Source organism: Helianthus annuus, chromosome 11 (genome assembly GCF_002127325.2).
Source record: "Helianthus annuus cultivar XRQ/B chromosome 11, HanXRQr2.0-SUNRISE, whole genome shotgun sequence".
Taxonomy (NCBI): Eukaryota; Viridiplantae; Streptophyta; class Magnoliopsida; order Asterales; family Asteraceae; genus Helianthus; species Helianthus annuus.
The window spans coordinates 58,519,842-58,525,572 of record NC_035443.2 but is presented as its reverse complement, the minus strand read 5'-3'; the positions used below and the strand labels follow the sequence as shown (position 1 = coordinate 58,525,572).

Here is a 5,731-nt window from a genome sequence, read left to right as displayed (position 1 = left end):
AGTCATCTCCGATCACAGTTGGTAATGTGCAGCTGCCTTGTTCCGAAACTCCTCAATCGCACCCATTGTTCGATAATATAAATAACCAGATATAACAAAACAAACATATTGTTTGGATATGATCTAGTGTTTAAAGATTGTATTAGATAATTAAAAGTTTCCGAGTTAATCTTTTTATTATTAATAAACAAAATGACTAAAAGCAAGAAACACACCTGAATAACAATGGAATATGGTGGAGGCATGTGGAATTTAAGTCCTTCTCTTGTAACTGACAATCGAACCTGCAAACCGACATAATATAAAAATCCATAGAAGCTACATGAAAAGTTGTCCAATTGTTTTGGGGGCTAACCAACAACTACTTTGTGTTTTATCTACCCAGTCAAACTAAAAAGTAGTCCAAATGTATGATGTTTGACCCAATCATTTTGACACATTTAGTAAACGTTGCAGAATGCTTTCATTACAGGACATGATAACTTAATGATGATAATAATTCAGTTCACAAGATCTCTATATATCATAATTGCATGGTATTTTAGACATCTGACTGATAGTCAATCGCTTTAGATGTTTAATAAAACAGAAAGAATTAAATCATACCTGATGCTTTTCTTCCATCTTGGAAAAAAGCTTGTGCCTAGCAATTGAAACAAGTGATCTCTCATTTCATCATTTGTCACTAGCAAACACTTGCTACTTATAGCAGCATATAACCAATACCTGAAAAAGTTATCCACGTATAAATTAACAAACAGCTTGTGTAGTTTAACTTTAAAAAGTTGAGTTTAATATTATACGAGCCTCCACAACCACATAAAAATCGAGCCTATATGCAATTGATCTCTCGTTTTATATACAATTTTATAGTTTTGTATAAACATATTGCATCAAATATAACAATAAAAATCTCAGCTTTTTTTAAATAAATAAATTTAGAAGTTTAAAACACATTTTCCTTGGCTTTCGAACCATTTGACCCATTTCCTCTAGTCAATTTTTTAGCTTTAACCTTATATAGGGGAGGGTTATCTTGAGAACGCTAAATATTGCGAGAACCGTGAGAACGAATGAAAAAATCAATCAAAACCAATTTTTTTTAATACAAACGTCATTGTAATTAGAGATACAACATCAAAAAAAGAATTTACAACATCAAATAATTCATTTATCCTTTCAAAATCACTCTTTTTGGATTTTTTTAACACGTGTAAATATAACAGATTTACACATGTGCAAATGACAAACTTACACATGTGTAAATTTTCTTTATTTACGAATTCACGTAAATTTAAACGTGTAAATTAAATTTCTAACATTGTATTCGAATAATAATGATAAGTGTAGCAAAAAAATTTGAATTTGAATTGTTTTTACAAAGTTCTCGCGGTTTTTTTCATTTGTTCTCACGGTTCTCACAATATTTAGCGTTCTCATTTAAACCTTCCCCTTTGTAGCATAACCCAAATCAACCCGCTTGTATATGAATGGATAGAAGTTCCCGGATTTTAAAAATATAAGCTTTACCAATCATCATTTGATCCTTGTGGAGTGACATAAAGTGCCCCAGATTCTTGCCAATGCTGCAATGTGGTTTTATTCTTTGGATTCCCGATGTGTTGACCTTTTACGCGCCCACTATGCAGAATTACTAGTGGTAATTTATTTGATGGACTCAGTTTACGTGCTAAGTTCACTGCAGATTTAAGCTACAAAAATATATATTATTACTTTGTGACTTTGTTTATAACATCAAAGACAGTAAAGAACGGCCTTGATTCAAGCCTTTTTGTTTAATTTAAACCTGATTGAATAAGAAATAATTCTGCTTGATATGACCCACATTTGCACCATCCACAACTGCGTCAAATGGACCATGCTTTTGAAGCCATTCCTGCATGAGTTTGCTTAAATGAGTACGGTTAGCGGCAGCATAAGTTGGTTTAGGATGTGTTTGAAAGTGTGTTATAAAACGAATTATTTGATACTATAGTTTAAGGCGTATGGAAAGAAAGAAACTGTCGTGTTTTAAGTTCGATACTTTAACAATAAATAAAAAAGTATGTTCTATTCATTTCATCTATTAACTTCTAGAACGATCAGCGATCAGAATTTATCTTAACACTCAAACAACACTAGTTACGTGATTATTACAACTTCAAGTTGATTATCTCCTTGTGATTATGCAACATAATACATTTTAAAACACACGACCAAACGCCCTTTAACTAGGGGTGAGCAGAAAACCGAAAAAACTGATTTCACCGAACCGGAAAAAACCGAACCGAAATTTACGGTTTGGTTACGGTTTTACATTTTTTGAAAACCGAAAAAACCGCACTGAACCGAATAACCTAAAAATAATTTTTTTACCGTTTGTTATATATTGATTTAGCAATTATTAGTTTTGTTCTAGAATGTTAAGTATTTATAACTTATAATAAAAACATTAACATGTTTATCTCTCTTTGAAATGATTTATCCATTGGCCTAGAAGAAATAACAAAATTTAACATATAAATTAAATGATTTTCAAATATTGTAAAAGAAAATGTCTTAATAAAAACTTTGGAGAAAACATAAACATAGATTAGAAGGTTAGATTAATGGTAAACAAAATTAATTAAAATCATTAAATATAATAAATAAATGTAACATCTAAGAAAGATTCTTGAATCATGGATTATACTTTTTATTTTTTGAATCTTACGTAATTTTGTTCCAAAACCCGAAAAAACAAAAACCCAAACCAATCCGTTGCTAAAACCGAAAAACCAAACCAAACGGTTTTCAATAACCAAAAACCAAACATTTCGGTTACAATACCCCCTACCTTTAACTGAACAAGATAAGTATCATGAATACATAACTAGAGACACAGGATTATACCTGAAACTGCAAAAATCAGCCCGTGTCTTCCCTCTGGCAAGCCAAAGTACTTAAAGAGCTAGCAAAGTTTTCGGTTTCCAACGGATCAATATCAACACAAACAAGCCTCTCACCACACGCTTTACAAACACCCGTCTCATCCATTTCCGTTCGCGTCACTTGCCATCTCCCCTTTCCCGAACCACCCTTGCCCATGCCACCCGCCACCACCTTTCACCACTGCCTCTTTAACCTTCCCCACATCCCAATCCACCACCCCGTCACCGCCGCACAATCCGACCTAAACCAATCCTCTATCAACCCCGCCGTATCCTCACCAACCTGCCGCACACTCGCCCGCAACCTCTGCAACATCTCGTACACTTTATCCGTCCTTCCCGAATCAAACTAACCCGTAACAACATCGCGAGCTCCGCCTCTTCCGCCCGCAACACCGTTTCTCAACCATGTAACAATCAACCTCGTACGCTTTATCGCCATCCCCCTTTTTACAAAACCGAGTAAAGCCGGCACGTAAGACCTCAGTTTCGGCGAAATCCCAATCCTTCTTTCATTCTTTTAACCCAAATCGAATGCCAATTCGGGGTCTTTCTTTCGCAGCTGCTAATCTAGCCATTGTAGTAATGTTGCTTCATTCGGAATCACTTTAATTCCATTATTATTTTTACAACTTTCCATATGTTTGTAAATCTCAAACCCCTTTTCAACCCTAAATCAGAATCACTAGCAGAACACAAATACAACAGCCTTATTATATGCTCAACATTAAGTGGAACATTATTAACCAATGCGTCGTTCGTATAGACGAAGGGCTCTTCAAGATTATTACATTTAGAACAAAGACCTAATAAAAACAGAAGTTTACCAGATGGGGATTCATAACGACGTCGTTTCTCTGCGTTGCGGCTCATTTGGGATTGTGGGTGTCGCATTGGTGATGAAAGATTGAGTGCTTTTTTATCAGGGTTGCTCCCGTCATCGGCGGCGGAGGCGGCCGGCGGCGGTGCAAAAAGTGTTGAGAGGGTTTGGAAATATGAATTGGGTGCATGGGTTTAAGGTTTTAAGGAACGAGTGCGGCATGAACGGCAATTGAGCGAAGAAAGATGGGGGTTTGTAAAGCGATTAGGGTTTGGAGGGAATAGATTGAAGGTGGTTTCAATAACATTGTAGAGGGATTGAGGATAGAGGCATCGAAGATTGAGAAGATATATGTTTGAAAGCTCATGCACTTCAAGTGTTTGTTCTTTGGTTAGATAAAGGGGGTGTTTCGCTTAGCTTTTATTTTTTCGCTTATTGCTTATATTTTAAAGTAGCTTATAGCTTATTTTCTATTATTGATAAGCTTTTTTTAAGTGTTTGGATTAGCTTATAGCTTATTTCTATCATTCTTCAAATAAGCTTAAAAACCATCCTCAAATAAGCTTATTCCAAATTAGCTTATATAAGCTAATAAGCATAAGTTTAAAAAGCTAAAACAAACACCAAATGAAGCTTATTTTGTAAAAAAAGCTAAAAAAAGCTATAAGCTTTGTCAAAAAAAGCTAGGCCAAACACCCCCAAAGTTTAGTGTTTTAATATCAATTTATCACTCACAACTTATAACCAAGTTTTGCCACGTCATCGAGCTATATTCAATTCACTCACAACTTTTTTTAGACTAAACGGTATGGAGGTCGGCCTTGGCCCGGCGAGGCCCGGCGCCACATCCGCCCCCCTGTGGAGCGTCCCGTCTTCTCCGTCGGCCCAAGCCACGTTGGCGACGGGCAAACTTTTTTGAAATAATGCCGTTGCCAACGGCTATTTTTTTTAAAAAGGTTTTTTCACTTTAAATAAATACCCCACCTCAAATCCATTTTTTATATCCAAAATCTCCCAACTTCTCCCTTCTCTCATCCATTTTTATAAAAAGACTCCATCTTTTTTATAAAATCATGAATCTGTTTCAACCCAAACAATCCCCACCCGAACAATCCCAACCCGAACCCGAATCAAACTAATTTTTTTTCGACTCCCCGCTTACACTCCAACTATCGATCCTTCATGGGTGTCTCCGCAATTTACGTTTTAAGGTTTCCAACAATCACCCAACGCGTTCAAAACAAATGTCTCAAGTCCAACAATGCAACATTACCAAGCACTCCAACAAATGATGCTATGTAACACGTTTGAATCTCATCGCAATTCCAATCGCAACCGCCAACATCCCCCCCCCCCCCCCCCGTTTCCACTTGAGGATGATGAGAAGTCATCCTCGAATTGCCACCTCAAAATCTCAAGGCAAAAAAAAATAAGTGGAGGCGTTGAACCGTAGTCGAAACCAAAGGCGAGACCTTGGACAAAATTAGAGGAGGAGGCGCTAGCAATTGCGTGGGTTAAGTCCTCAACTTGCCCGATTATCGGTATGACCAAAGTTTTTTTTTTAATTTAAATTTAAAAAGATTTTATTTTTATTTTACTAAGGCATTCTTTTTTAAATTTAGGGAACAGCCAAACGGGTACCGGTTTTTGGAAGGCGATAACGGAAAAATTTAACGCGCATATGGAGCAAGGCCCAATGCGTGATATCGACTTCGTCTCTGGCAATGTCACACCCCGATATTTCCACCTATTACCGATGGGCCCGGTGGGGAGTATCATGACGTAGTTGATATCATCATAGTCAATAATCACAGTTTAATGCACAGCGGAAGTCTAAAGTAATAATACAAACCGAACTGAAAGTATAATGAAATGTTACACAACGGTTGTAAGTGGATCCACATGTGGATCTAAAACAGAAAGAAAATATTGTTCAATAGACTCAAAGTATTAATAGCTTGCAAGACTTTTTATTTAATAC

At 36.2% G+C, this 5,731-nt stretch overlaps 1 pseudogene; it reads right to left on the bottom strand.

Annotated features, from left to right (window-relative positions):
* Positions 1–12: 12 nt before the first annotated feature.
* LOC118484018 lies at positions 13–3,803 on the bottom strand (annotated as a pseudogene).
* Positions 3,804–5,731: the final 1,928 nt, after the last annotated feature.